Source organism: Taudactylus pleione, unplaced genomic scaffold, assembly GCF_031769625.1.
Source record: "Taudactylus pleione unplaced genomic scaffold, aTauple2 ptg000278l, whole genome shotgun sequence".
NCBI classification, from domain to species: Eukaryota; Metazoa; Chordata; class Amphibia; order Anura; family Myobatrachidae; genus Taudactylus; species Taudactylus pleione.
This window is the reverse complement of record NW_028284680.1, coordinates 8,249,629-8,265,899: the sequence shown is the minus strand read 5'-3', so window position 1 is coordinate 8,265,899 and position 16,271 is coordinate 8,249,629. Positions and strand designations below refer to the sequence as shown.

At 46.1% G+C, this 16,271-nt stretch overlaps 1 protein-coding gene across 2 annotated transcripts in view; it reads right to left on the bottom strand.

The window, feature by feature from the left end:
* LOC148513528 (CMP-N-acetylneuraminate-beta-galactosamide-alpha-2,3-sialyltransferase 4-like) overlaps positions 1-16,271 on the bottom strand; it is a 261,924-nt gene that overhangs the window by 193,661 nt on the left and 51,992 nt on the right. The window contains exon 1 of one of the 2 annotated variants that reach the window (XM_088481872.1): positions 12,639-12,741. The exons of the other annotated variant lie outside the window; for it this stretch is intronic. The gene's annotated coding sequence lies outside the window, so the exon portion shown is untranslated. Of the gene's footprint in view, positions 1-12,638; positions 12,742-16,271 lie in introns of those variants that run through there. 2 annotated transcript variants of the gene reach the window in all.

The following is a 16,271-nucleotide window of genomic DNA, read 5'->3' as shown; positions in this document are numbered from 1 at the left end:
CACACCAATGTCACTGTGTGCCCTGTGCACAGACTGCTATGTAACCTATCCTATTCACCCACCACTCACACCAATGTCACTGTGTGCCCTGTGCACAGTCTGCTATGTAACCTCTCCTATTCACCCACCACTCACACCAATGTCACTGTGTGCCCTGTGCACTTGCTGCTATGTAGTCCTCACCCACCACTCACACCAATGTCACTTTGTGCCCTGTGCTCAGACTGCTATGTAACCTCTCCTATTCACCCACCACTCACACCAATGTCACTGTGTGCCCTGTGCACAGACTGCTATGTAACCTATCCTATTCACCCACCACTCACACCAATGTCACTGTGTGCCCTGTGCACAGTCTGCTATGTAACCTCTCCTATTCACCCACCACTCACACCAATGTCACTGTGTGCCCTGTGCACAGACTGCTATGTAGCCTATCCTATTCACCCACCACTCACACCAATGTCACTGTGTGCCCTGTGCTCAGACTGCTATGTAACCTCTCCTATTCACCCACCAGTCACACCAATGTCACTGTGTGCCCTGTGCACAGGCTGCTATGTAACCTCTCCTATTCACCCACCACTCACACCAATGTCACTGTGTGCCCTGTGCACAGACTGCTATGTAACCTCTCCTATTCACCCACCACTCACACCAATGTCACTGTGTGCCCTGTGCACAGACTGCTATGTAGCCTATCCTATTCACCCACCACTCACACCAATGTCACTGTGTGCCCTGTGCACAGGCTGCTATGTAACCTCTCCTATTCACCCACCACTCACACCAATGTCACTGTGTGCCCTGTGCACAGACTGCTATGTAACCTCTCCTATTCACCCACCACTCACACCAATGTCACTGTGTGCCCTGTGCACAGACTGCTATGTAACCTCTCCTATTCACCCACCACTCACACCAATGTCACTGTGTGCCCTGTGCATAGACTGCTATGTAACCTCTCCTATTCACCCACCACTCACACCAATGTCACTGTGTGCCCTGTGCACAGACTGCTATGTAACCTCACCTATTCACCCACCACTCACACCTATGTCACTGTGTGCCCTGTGCACAGACTGCTATGTAACCTCTCCTATTCACCCACCACTCACACCAATGTCACTGTGTGCCCTGTGCTCAGACTGCTATGTAACCTGTCCTGTTCACCCACCACTCACACCAATGTCACTGTGTGCCCTGGGCACAGACTGCTATGTACCCTATCCTGTTCACCCACCACTCACACCTATGTCACTGTGTGCCCTGGGCACAGACTGCTATGTACCCTATCCTATTCACCCACCACTCACACCTACGTCACTGTGTGCCCTGGGCACAGACTGCTATGTACCCTATCCTATTCACCCACCACTCACACCTACGTCACTGTGTGCCCTGTGCACAGACTGCTATGTACCCTATCCTATTCACCCACCACTCACACCAATGTCACTGTGTGCCCTGTGCACAGACTGCTATGTAACCTCTCCTATTCACCCACCACTCACACCAATGTCACTGTGTGCCCTGTGCACAGACTGCTATGCAACCTCTCCTATTCATCCACCACTCACACCAATGTCACTGTGTGCCCTGTGCACAGACTGCTATGCAACCTCTCCTATTCACCCACCTCTCACACCAATGTCACTGTGTGCCCTGTGCACAGACTGCTATGTAGCCTATCCTATTCATCCACCACTCACACCAATGTCACTGTGTGCCCTGTGCTCAGACTGCTATGTAACCTCTCCTATTCACCCACCACTCACACCAATGTCACTGTGTGCCCTGTGCACAGACTGCTATGCAACCTCTCCTATTCACCCACCTCTCACACCAATGTCACTGTGTGCCCTGTGCACAGACTGCTATGTAGCCTATCCTATTCTGGTGACCACGGACCTGTCACAAGCCGCCTCGCTGCCAATGCTGTGTGGGGTGAACGCCGGACAAGCGTTTGCTGAAGTCGGTGATAGAGTTTCTCATGCTTCCGGTTGTTCCAGTCGAGTTCCAGAGCCAGTCTACTGTTATATCTACTACCGTTTATACCATTCAGGCGGTGCAGTCTGTATTCCACCTGCGCGTGCGCTTGTGTCATTTAGGCGGCACGGTGCGATTTCTCCACCTGAAGCGCCAGTCTGTGTCCAGCGCCAGTGTCAACCCGGCAACATTGGCCGCTACTCAGCGGTCCAAGTGTGCACTCCAGCGCACCGTCGCCAGTGTCATCCTGGCGACACCGGTAGCGACTCAACGTTCCAAGTGCGCACTCCAGTGCACCGTCGCCAGCGTCATCCCGGCGACGCTGGTAGCGACTCAGCATCCTCAGTGCGCAATCCAGTGCACCATCGCCAGTGTCATCCCGGCGGCACTGGTAGCAACTCAGCATCCTCCTGCCACGTCGTTCTGCCCTCAAGGCAACAACCAGCCCAGAGGCTGCTACCGGCCCAAAGGCCGCATCACAATTCATAGGCCCACAGGCCTCAACCAGCCCAGAGGCTGCTACTGGCCAAAGGCCGCATCACTACTTTCAGGCCCTCAGGCCTCAACCAGCCCCGAGGCTGTTCCCGGCCCAAAGGCCGCATCTCAACTCAAAGGCCCTCAGGCCTCAACCAGCCCCGAGGCTGTTCCCGGCCCAAAGGCCGCATCTCAACTCAAAGGCCCTCAGGCCTCAACCAGCCCCGAGGCTGTTCCCGGCCCAAAGGCCGCATCTCAACTCAAAGGCCCTCAGGCCTCAACCAGCCCAGAGGCTGCAAAAGGCCCCAGAGGCCACATCACAATTATACGGCCGCATCTTTCCAAGATATTCCAGCCCTCAAGCCTGTGCAGGACTTTTCCCCACTAGTGACTCTGAGCCCTTAACAGGACCCAAAGCACCTCCCCCGCACCCATTTTGTTACTGCTCAGCTTTAACTGTACGGATCGAGATGAAACAAAGTGCAGATTATTTCTAGGAGTTTCCACTACAAAATGATGCTATTTTCATCAATACCGGTTCAGTAGTTTTTGCGCCAACCTGGAACAAACAGACTGACACAATATTCTCATTATATTAGTATAGATTAACAAATTGATGAACCTATTTATACAAAAGAGAAAAATGGGTGTTTAACTGGCACTAGGGTTTTGCGTGATATAAACAATGCGGTTACTGCTGGCAAATCCCCTACCAGCAATAACATTTGTTTTACTCTATGATTAAATTAAATAAAACAATCATTACTTTTGTTTATTTTATTTTTTTGTTCACCCGTGTAAAGGCTGGTTGGCACATGTACATTTTGTAAGAGGCTGGCTTAACGCAGCGTTAAGTTATCCCTTGATCCTCTGGGCCAGTATAGCCAGGCCCTGCTGCCTAGGAGAGTTTATTGATGAACTGCACGGATCAGAGATTTTCCATTTCCACGATAAGTGGTAATAGAAAAAAAAAATCATATTTTTCTGATAAATGTGACCCTGAGTGTTAGTTATTTCTGTGTTGTAGCTTGCTAACACTCAGGGTCACATTTATCAAAATAGTGTGATAAGTATAACGGTTAAATAATAGACCCCCTTAGGGGATAATACGTTGCGTTTGCACAGTAATGTTTGCTTTATTGAATAATTGTGGTACCAAAGCTTTGAGAAAACTGGAACATAATGAACTAGCGAATAACAAAAACAGAATATATCACACAAGGTAATGCAGTGTTCTGCCACATAACAGTTCCTTGTTTGTAACTCATTTGAAACTACAAAATATTTTATATTTGTGTTGACAAAAATGAAAAGGTCACAGAAATATACATGAATTAATGAATGTCACCATTGCAAAAGGAAGCCCACTGTACAAGAGGCTAGCCTGAAAAGCTGACACTTCACTTGGCACACATACACATGTTGTATAGGAAAATGGCCAGACACCCGGCTGTTATTATACATCTGTACAGTATAAACCGCTCAGCACAATAAAAACAAGCATACTATGCAACAGACGAGTATGTGCCTGAACTGTGAGCACCATTAGCAAAGCAGTGGGAGGACTCCTATAATGAGCTGTATTAGTGATACTCCATCTGGTTATTTCTAGTTGTTACACCAAATATGTGTTTCCCAACAGAATATATTAGCATAATTAACAATCTGATGAGGCTACAAAACAGATTCTATGACCCACACAGGAGTCCTAATGATTATCTACAGGCTGTACACCTACCAATTTCTCACAATTTAGTTTAGACATGAGGCTCTGAAACGGTTTATATTATATAACTACAATGGCTATAATTATAGTTATCACACCTAATTACTATACATCAGGAAGATCAATATAAAGGGCGAAAAACAAAGGCTCCTATTATATCACATAACAGCAATCTGGCAGAATTTATTTTACTGTCTATTGCAGATACAAAAAGTAATTTATCAATGGCAGTTATCAAGAAAATATGGTTGGGTAGTTCTTGGCACTCAGGGCCTGATTCAGACACGCTCGCTAGGCTGCGTTCGCATGCAGCCAGCCGATGTTTGCAATCTGCGTATGCATCGCAGTGTGATCGGGAAGCGTTCACTCACTGCGCATAGATAGCTCGCTAGAATGAGTGCAGGGCCAGCCGTTTGTGGGTGGTGACAGGGGATGGTCGATGGAAACAGAGGTGTGGTGGTGCGAACGCAGGCGTGTCTGAGCGTCTTAACGCCGTTTCAGAGGCGTGCATAATTAAAACACAGCGTCATAGTACACGTCACATGGCTGTTTTACACACTGAAGCACTCGCAATGCTTGAGGCAGGGTATGGTCAACTACAAGTGCTGCGTTCGCTTCCGATGGTACTCGATGTTACCGATGGCTGCATACACATCCTGGAGATGACGTGCATAAGTATGCGATTTAAGACAGGCTGGTGGACGCCTGCATACACACCGCGATCACACGCCAAAACATAGTGGGCGTGCTAATGCCTTGCTGTGCGATCGCGGGATTCGCATACTTTGGCTGCGTGCGAATGCATCTAGCGAGCGGGTCTGAATCGAGCCCTCAGCGATACAGGTCCAGGGCCATGTGAGGGCGTGCCACGTTCCCCTGGAGTATACCTACTAATCTAACCATCCTGAATTGCCTTACATGCCAATAGCAGGAGTGCATCAGTGGCAATGTCCCCACACACATAACTTCCTGCAAGTCAGACTGTCCCGTCTAAATACAGCAGCTGAGTTGGGAGATAATGGGTAAGTGCCACAAGTCCATATTGGTCAAGCTAGTTTGCAATGGGAAAAAAGAGCTTAGTGGGCCTACATGATCTAAGGGCCTATTTATCATTAAATGTTTGCAGCATATGTCCCAAAAACACCCGATTTCGGGGGACACCTGCAAATATTAAGTATCCCCCAGATATCTGCGATATCTGCTGCAGTCCCTCCATTCCCAACAGCAGCCGCAACCCCCATAGGTTTCTATGGGGGGGCGATGCTGTTAGATTTACCAGGCTCCGGAATGCAAAGCTTTCCTGAGTTTGGTCCCCACAGCTTACACTATCTGAAGATGGCGTTGTGCTGCTGTATCCTAGGGGCTACACATCACAAAAAGAGGAACCCTCTCCAGCAGTGGCCGCAGCTCAAGCGCAGGAGTCCCAAGAGGGGAGTGAAGAGACACTGATGCGGTCTCTTCACTTCGGGCAGATTGCAGAGACGGGTTCCTTTCGGAGCCCCTGCCCTTGTGGTGCTATTTAATACATCCCAGTGCTATGATTGCATACTGCAATGTGTTCATGGGTGCTAATAACACGCCCAGATCGCTTTGTGATTATTGATATATGGGCCCCCTTGTCACACAGGATACTCATAGTTTAATATGCATGATCTGTGTAGATAGCAGTAATCGGATAGATCAGCCTAGTGCAAGGGTGGCCAACCCGCATGTGGCTCTTTTGGTTGTGAGATGCGGATCCCCCTCACAGGAACTGAGATGCAGCTCCCCCCACTGGAACTGTGAATGCCGGGCGTTTGATGCTCTGAAGCGATCAGGGGCTAAAGAAGCCAGCGTTCCCAGTGATGCAGTGCGCGGGTGAGCGATGTGAAGAGCGCCTGCTGGATCTAGTTAGATCCAGTCAGAGGCAGCGGGAGCCAGAGTGGTCAGGGAAGTACTGGGGCCCTGCATATGGGGCAACACTACGGGGGGCACTGCATATGGGGCACAACTACAGGGGGCGCTGCATAAGGGGTACAACTACAGGGGGCACTGCATATAGTGCACAACTACAGGGGGCACAGTATAATGGGCACTACTGCCTGAGAGCCAGTGGGGGGGCAGCCTGAGAGCTGGAGGGATGATGCCTGCTTTCATGTTTATGGGGGCAGAGTGGGGCTGTTGAGATAACACCGTGGTGGGTGGGGGGGAGGAGTGTGGCTGGAGTGACACATGAGGGGCTGCTGCAGTGGCATGTGGGGGGGCTGCAATGACGCATGAATGTGGGCTGGAGTGGAAAGGGAGGGGGCTGGAGTGACACATGGCGAAGCTGAAGTATGTATTTGCTTTTTCGATGTATTTTTATGTGAATGTGTTTTTTAAATGTGTTTTATGTGGATCTGGCTTGTTTCAGTGTATTTTATGTGGATCTGGCTTGTTTCAGTGTATTTTATGTGGATCTGGCTTGTTTCAGTGTATTTTATGTGGATCTGGCTTGTTTCAGTGTATTTTATGTGGATCTGGCTTGTTTCAGTGTATTTTATGTGGATCTGGCTTGTTTCAGTGTATTTTATGTGGATCTGGCTTGTTTCAGTATATTTTGCTCTGGCTTTTTCTTCCACTTCAACAGTTAAAATTGGGCGTGGCCTTGCGACGCCCTTGGTGTGCGCATGCTATCAGCTCTTTAAGATGACTACAGCTATTTTTTGGCTCTTTGCTTCTGACTGGTTGGCCACCCCTGGCCTAGTGCATAACAAGCTGGGTCGGCAATTTGATAAGTGCCGTAGTGGTGAGTTATCAGAGAATGTCGGGAGGATTTGGAGGCTGGGGAAAGTCCAGTGATTTCAGTAAGGGGATTCCATAGTATGGGTGTAGACCGAGAAAAAGTTACTGTGACTGGGAGCAGTTAATGTAAAGTACAAAAGTCGTGTTGCACACTTTGTCATTAATTGTAGGCTCAGTGGAACCGAGTAACCTGTAACTTACTTCCTTTCTCAATATGTCACGCTCTGGTTTATTGGAGACAAATTAACAATTGTTGTTAGCAACTCCTTGAGAAGTAACAGAGGAGTCTTGTGTTGTGTATCTGCATGTTTGCGTACAAATATTTGTTTCCTTGTTTCCACTTTTAGACCTAGATTTGAAATCACAACAAAATAAATAACTATGCAAAAAAAAAGTCTGGTATATGTTCTAATAGGTATCATAGCATCAAGAGCACATCCCACTAAAGCGATTGCATTGCGACTATGGACGCACAGAGGAATCCATCACAGGATGTTAGCGTTTGGGGGTGGTGACAAGGGGGTGGTCTGGAAAACGCAGGTGTTTCTGTCTGTTGGAACATTGTTTCATGGGCGTGCGTAAATTAGCCCATGCGATCTCCTATGCAGCTCTACGTGTCAGGAGAGCTCCCAAGACTGCGGAAGGTCAGACCTGCCAAAAGGGCAAGATGGTTGTTCCATGTGCGTCGATGTTACCGATATCTACGCAAGTAAGCGACATTGTACGCAGATGAGAAGGCAGCAGTAGGTGTCCTTATATTATGATAAGTTTTGCAACCATTAGCATATTTTCGCAGCTGCGATTGCATTAGTTTCCGTCTCTAAATCAGGCCCATAGCACACAAATACTGGGCAGCTTTATTATAACAATGTGATTTAGATTTGAGCTACGACCAGCCACCCTCACAATTCTAAATCTGTTTGCACAGTTTAAATTTGCTCCCCTGCAGAGTAACATGATTTTGCCAGTGTGCAATCTTGCACATTGTAGTTGCATCTAGTTACCTCGCTCAACATGATAACAGGCAAGTATATGTCTCCTGATATAAATTTCTGGCGTATAGGGTTGTTTAAAGGGAGATTAGATGTGCTGCTTCGCACGTAGGTGCCAGTGCAGGCACAAAGTTTGATGTATGCCTTCTGAAAAAAACGCGAGCGCTAATACCCGGAGAAACGCGTGAAGGATTTTATTGACCGCTCAGACCCACACTTTGACTTACTCCTGTTCCACCGTCTGGCTTACTGCTCTATTATTCTGTCTGCTGCCGGCTGACTGTTCCTGGGAGATAGGGCGTTTGTATCACTGCATCCCCACTGCATAGCGGAGCAGAGGAGTCACCAAAACCATTATTCATTTTGAGGGATCCTTGTGCCCACTGATATGGCTCCAGCACCTGCCGTTGGTGCCTGTCTGCACGGTGCACCGATGGAAGGATCCAGATATGTTCAGAGAGAAACACTGATAGGCAGCCTGAGCATATGGACTACACCGTTTGTTGATCTTACCTTAGCCTGACATTCAGTAACTTTGTCCGCCTGATTTGCGGAGGACGCCGCAAACATTTTGGTGAGACCAACATTTGGACAGCGAGTAATAAATTGCCATTGCACCAATAGGTAAAGACTTTTGGTGGGCATTTTAACAGGACAGAGACTTTCCAGGAGTCCCGCATTATTCTCTAGTGTGTTTTGATTTTACCTGCATGGCACGTTGTTATTAGAATATATGTGAACCTCTTGCTCAATTATTGTGACTGGCTCAGAGCGGCCCATTGCACCTACATTTATATCTATATTTTAACTATTATTGCTATTAAATATACAAGACATCCCTGGTGGTCTAGTGGTGTCTTGTTTTCTTAGCAGCATCTTCTTCTGGGCCCCAGCTGTCACGTACAGAGCAGTCCCAGTAGTGACTTATCAGCACTGGCGGTCCGGTGAGTATTCTACCCCCTATCCCTCCCACTAACCCTAACCCCCCCCCCACACGCAGCCTAAACCTAACCTTCTTCCGCAGCCTAACCCTCCCGGCAGCACCTCACCGTCGGCATCCTCAGAATGTCAACATTTCAGAAGTCGATATTGTGAACATGTCAACATTCTGAGAATTAAACCATGTTGACATTCTTGTCAACATAGTTACTGTTGACTATCTGAGCAGATACCGCCTAAACTACGTGGTGACAGTTGTGCGCATTTAGGCTAAGGGAGGAATTCAATTAGCCGTGATAAAAAGTTTTGTTATCGCGTGCTAATTCAACACGCATATCACCCGATAATTTCACTTAAGGCGTGTCTGTGCGCTCCCAATTAACGTGCAAATCAATTAGAAAATGCTAATTCTGGATTTCACGCAGTAATTATTGCTGGTAATATCCACCTAAAATGAGGGTGAAAATGGGGAAATCAGCCTGTACCCCAATAAAATGCAAACTAATAATGGATAACAGTATAGAAGTCTGTAAGTGGCCAAAAGCAAAATATTTGGGGTTCTTAAAATTTGTCAAATGGCTGTTCTATGCATTTTTCTAAATCAATCCAGAAATGACAGAAAGCCAGGGTTTTTCTGCACAGTACCGTAAATGCTCTAGATACATTTTGCCTGTAAGTAGATATTTGTATCATTTTAAGTCCCTATTGAAAATGTGTTCAAAAACACCTGTAACTCCCACCTGGCAAGCTTAAAAACATCTGTCCCATTCATACAGTGCCCACTTATACCTGTCCAACGTCTCCGAACCCAATTACTCTGCATTGTGCAGAATTTCAACCCAAAAATGATGTCATTTGTGGCCAAATGAAGCTAATTAAAAACTTCAGAACCTCTGGTGTCCTAGTGATTCTGAATTAAGGGTCTGATTCAGAGCCGGACACTCTGACCAGAGCGCTCGCTCTGAATCAGGGCCCTCCTCCAAGAAAATGGAGCGTCCTCCTGGACGCTCGTATAGCTGTGGGTCACCACCCACAGCATATACGAGCGTCCAAAAAGATGGTCGTGATGGTCTTGACCATCGCGACCATCGGACTTGCGACGGAGACCCTGCGCTAGGGTCTCCCTGCCACAAGCCCTGGAGTGATTTGGGCTCTATCAGAGCCAAAATCATTCCCACTGACATCACTAGTGATGTCAGTGGGGCCGGCTTCAGACGGTAGGCGTTCCCATGGGAACGCCTCGGTCTGGCAGGCACGCCCCCCCAAAGGGGGCGTGCTGTCAATCAACATCGACAGCACGCCCCCTTTGGTGCGAGACCCGGAGCGATGGGAAGCCCGTCGCTCCCCGGGTCTCGCGCATGCGCACGACGGAGCTTGCTCCGTCGTGCGCAAGCGCAGTGGGGAACATCGACCCACTTGCGAGCGTACTGCCGCTCGCGAGTGGGTCTGAATGACCCCCTAAGTCCCCACTTTTGTACCTTAAAATAAGTATTTTCACCAACTTTTCACATGCTCAGCAAGTCCCCAAAAAAAAGCTGCATTAACTCATATGGAGAATTAACTAACGCACGTTAAAATTGAATAGATTCAAATTCACGTCTCCCCGTAAAACGTCACATTTTCACCCGTTACTGGGTTATCGCGGCTACCTGAATTCCCCCCCTTAGCTAAGGCATGTTGACAGAGCTACGGGCTACACAGAACTGCACGTATGCAGCGATCTGACAATGATGACGGCTATAAAACCAAGCATTTGACATTGGGCAGTGCGGTCCCACAGATGTGTATAACTCCCCATATAGGACAATGTACAAATTATTCTATGTGTTTTCAATGGTTGGGGACCATATTCTCTGTCTATGCACAAACAACCATCCAAACTAACACAATTGTGTAACTAAAACATATAACCCCACATTTTCCTGCTTGTTCTGTTAATGTTTTATTTCATAATTGTAAAGTGCTGCAGAGCATTTAAAGACTATTAAATATTGTTCAGTAATTAGTAACCACTGTGTGAACATCTGTTATACTGTGCAGTGATACCGCTTTCACCTACACCTGCAGCTGTGGAACTAGAAGTCCAAACCCCAGAGACTTGCACAGCACTCTAATGCGTACTTGCCGTACTAGAATGCTTGAGAATTACTAGTTGATTAAGATTGACTTACAAGCTAGAAAATAACATACGTACTTATCATAAAAGGCTGCCTCCTCCTTACTGAGGTAACAAATACTGGCTTAAACTGAGGTGTGAATAACTGAGGAAATCTCAGAAAGGAGTTCCTGTATAATATTGTATTTAGGAACAGAGTTGAATGGAGAAATACTGCAAATTAAGATTGAATGATTCTAGTATTGTGGGGATCACTTGCTCTTCAGCGGTGCTGCGTCCTGCCCGATCTTTAAAGTGCTATAATTCACCTTGCCCTGATGGAAGCACCTGGTTGATTACACACGGACGCTGGCAGGCCCGCGGTGCCCTGCCTCTCGCTGTGCCTCTGTCCTGTCATCCACCCCGCAGGCCACAGTGGATGAACACTCACCAGCGGGTGAATAGCTGCCATGCGCATGGCATCTGTTCACAGTGCAGGAAGAGCTTGGGCCAGCCTAGCATCTCCATGAGAGCTGATGAAAGGGTGAGGGGGGCACGGCCCTTTGCTAGAATACACACTGTGATATAGAAGGGATCTGTTGTGTTGTAACCGAACAATGTACTGCAGGACTGGTGAGAGGTTAAGGGGCAGATTCAATTAGCCCATCCTTGAGCTTTAACTCCTGGGGAAGGGGGGGGGGGGGCAAAATTAAATTATAACTTGTTCCCCCACCCAACATAAAAGCGTCTGACGCCCCAGTCTACCAGCCTGTGTAAGCACCACTTCTAAATGATTCTGCCCCTAAAACTAAATTGGAGGAATTTATTAACGCTAGATTGGACAGAAGATCATGAGGGCATTTGCCTAGGATAGTGAGGATTATATTCTCCTCTACTGCACTAGAGGGCGCCATTACTCTGAAATACCCAGGGCGGGGTAAACTGCAAAATATTGCCCTGGAGAAGATTCTCTGCAAAAGTGACAGCTACAATCATCATCGCTCCCAGCAGCGGTAACTGACCAAAACCAACATGCATGTAACAATACACAGTGCACATGTAATCCCAGTATTCTTAATATAAGAGCGGTGGACACAGCAGGTGAAATAAGTCACTGCAGGATTTAATTACTGTAAATCAGTAACGGATAATAAACATTAAGCAAATGTAACCATCATCATACATCACAGTAATGCAATAGAATAGCCGGAAACAAAAACAATAGATAAAACATGGGATAATAGTGATAACAATACTGAGGTCAGATGAAGGTAGAACTCATCCCACACATGAGGAATAGCAGAAATAGGGTCATGGTCCGTGGACAGGATGGGTGGGGAACAGTGACTTTTGGAAAGTGCCCACATTACATACCAGCAGTACTGGGGGCATACAGAAAACATGCATAATAATGTGCAGGGCAGACAGCGCAGATGCCGGGGCTAGATAGCGGCAGGAGCATAATCCCTGGCAACCAATCCCAGCCTTGCCCAGGTTTTAGCGGCACTGCAGAGGTTGGGTGACCGCGGCCAAGCATGCCTGGCACAGCCTTGGATAGGCAGAACAATAGGCAGAAGAGACACGGCAGTGCCAGGGGGCCCGCACGCCGTCACATGCCCACCGGGGTCCATGACATGGGTGTAGCGCACATTGTACTCACCGGGCGCAGGGACCAGGCTGTGTGAGCGGGTGTGAGCAGGCAGGCAGGCAGGGCAGCAGCAGACGTACGGAGGGTACACAGCTCGGCCAGCTCCGGGGGCAGGGGGAGGAGAGAGGAGATGCTGGGAGGGGGAGACTAATAATGATATGCAGGCGGAGGACGAGGGCGGGGGGAGATAGAAATGACATGCAGCTACTAAAGGGGGGGGGGGTTACTGATATAGACTGCTGTCACTGACTGGGTATTACAGTATTAATGAGTATTATAGGGATGGGGACACTGATATAGACTGCTGTCACTGACTGGGTATTACAGTAATAATGAGTATTATAGGGATGGGGGCCTGAAATATAATGCTGTCACTGACTGGGTATTACAGTAATAATGAGTATTATAGGGATGGGGGCCTGATATATAATGCTGTCACTGACTGGGTATTACAGTAATAATGAGTATTATAGGGATGGGGGCCTGATATATAATGCTGTCACTGACTGGGTATTACAGTAATAATGAGTATTATAGGGATGGGGGCCTGATATATAATGCTGTCACTGACTGGGTATTACAGTAATAATGAGTATTATAGGGATGGGGGCCTGAAATATAATGCTGTCACTGACTGGGTATTACAGTAATAATGAGTATTATAGGGATGGGGGACTGATATATAATGCTGTCACTGACTGGGTATTACAGTAATAATGAGTATTATAGGGATGGGGGCCTGATATATAATGCTGTCACTGACTGGGTATTACAGTAATAATGAGTATTATAGGGATGGGGGCCTGATATATAATGCTGTCACTGACTGGGTATTACAGTAATAATGAGTATTATAGGGATGGGGGCCTGATATATAATGCTGTCACTGACTGGGTATTACAGTAATAATGAGTATTATAGGGATGGGGGCCTGATATATAATGCTGTCACTGACTGGGTATTACAGTAATAATGAGTATTATAGGGATGGGGGCCTGATATATAATGCTGTCACTGACTGGGTATTACAGTAATAATGAGTATTATAGGGATGGGGGCCTGATATATAATGCTGTCACTGACTGGGTATTACAGTAATAATGAGTATTATAGGGATGGGGGCCTGAAATATAATGCTGTCACTGACTGGGTATTACAGTAATAATGAGTATTATAGGGATGGGGGACTGATATATAATGCTGTCACTGACTGGGTATTACAGTAATAATGAGTATTATAGGGATGGGGGCCTGATATATAATGCTGTCACTGACTGGGTATTACAGTAATAATGAGTATTATAGGGATGGGGGCCTGATATATAATGCTGTCACTGACTGGGTATTACAGTAATAATGAGTATTATAGGGATGGGGGCCTGATATATAATGCTGTCACTGACTGGGTATTACAGTAATAATGAGTATTATAGGGATGGGGGCCTGATATATAATGCTGTCACTGACTGGGTATTACAGTAATAATGAGTATTATAGGGATGGGGACACTGATATATAATGCTGTCACTGACTGGGTATTACAGTAATAATGAGTATTATAGGGATGGGGGCCTGATATATAATGCTGTCACTGACTGGGTATTACAGTAATAATGAGTATTATAGGAATGGGGGCCTGATATATAATGCTGTCACTGACTGGGTATTACAGTAATAATGAGTATTATAGGGATGGGGGCCTGATATATAATGCTGTCACTGACTGGGTATTACAGTAATAATGAGTATTATAGGGATGGGGGCCTGAAATATAATGCTGTCACTGACTGGGTATTACAGTAATAATGAGTATTATAGGGATGGGGGACTGATATATAATGCTGTCACTGACTGGGTATTACAGTAATAATGAGTATTATAGGGATGGGGGCCTGATATATAATGCTGTCACTGACTGGGTATTACAGTAATAATGAGTATTATAGGGATGGGGGCCTGATATATAATGCTGTCACTGACTGGGTATTACAGTAATAATGAGTATTATAGGGATGGGGGACTGATATATAATGCTGTCACTGACTGGGTATTACAGTAATAATGAGTATTATAGGGATGGGGGCCTGATATATAATGCTGTCACTGACTGGGTATTACAGTAATAATGAGTATTATAGGGATGGGGGCCTGATATATAATGCTGTCACTGACTGGGTATTACAGTAATAATGAGTATTATAGGGATGGGGGCCTGATATATAATGCTGTCACTGACTGGGTATTACAGTAATAATGAGTATTATAGGGATGGGGGCCTGATATATAATGCTGTCACTGACTGGGTATTACAGTAATAATGAGTATTATAGGGATGGGGGCCTGATATATAATGCTGTCACTGACTGGGTATTACAGTAATAATGAGTATTATAGGGATGGGGGCCTGATATATAATGCTGTCACTGACTGGGTATTACAGTAATAATGAGTATTATAGGGATGGGGGCCTGATATATAATGCTGTCACTGACTGGGTATTACAGTAATAATGAGTATTATAGGGATGGGGGCCTGATATATAATGCTGTCACTGACTGGGTATTACAGTAATAATGAGTATTATAGGGATGGGGGCCTGATATATAATGCTGTCACTGACTGGGTATTACAGTAATAATGAGTATTATAGGGATGGGGACACTGATATATAATGCTGTCACTGACTGGGTATTACAGTAATAATGAGTATTATAGGGATGGGGGCCTGATATATAATGCTGTCACTGACTGGGTATTACAGTAATAATGAGTATTATAGGAATGGGGGCCTGATATATAATGCTGTCACTGACTGGGTATTACAGTAATAATGAGTATTATAGGGATGGGGGCCTGATATATAATGCTGTCACTGACTGGGTATTACAGTAATAATGAGTATTATAGGGATGGGGGCCTGATACAATCAGTGATGGGGACACTGATATAGACTGCTGTCACTGACTGGGTATTACAGTAATAATGAGTATTATAGGGATGGGGACACTGATATATAATGCTGTCACTGACTGGGTATTACAGTAATAATGAGTATTATAGGGATGGGGACACTGATATATAATGCTGTCACTGACTGGGTATTACAGTAATAATGAGTATTATAGGGATGGGGGCCTGATATATAATGCTGTCACTGACTGGGTATTACAGTAATAATGAGTATTATAGGGATGGGGGCCTGATATATAATGCTGTCACTGACTGGGTATTACAGTAATAATGAGTATTATAGGGATGGGGGCCTGATATATAATGCTGTCACTGACTGGGTATTACAGTAATAATGAGTATTATAGGGATGGGGACACTGATATATAATGCTGTCACTGACTGGGTATTACAGTAATAATGAGTATTATAGGGATGGGGGCCTGATATATAATGCTGTCACTGACTGGGTATTATAGTAATAATGAGTATTATAGGAATGGGGGCCTGATATATAATGCTGTCACTGACTGGGTATTACAGTAATAATGAGTATTATAGGGATGGGGGCCTGATATATAATGCTGTCACTGACTGGGTATTACAGTAATAATGAGTATTATAGGGATGGGGGCCTGATACAATCAGTGATGGGGACACTGATATAGACTGCTGTCACTGACTGGGTATTACAGT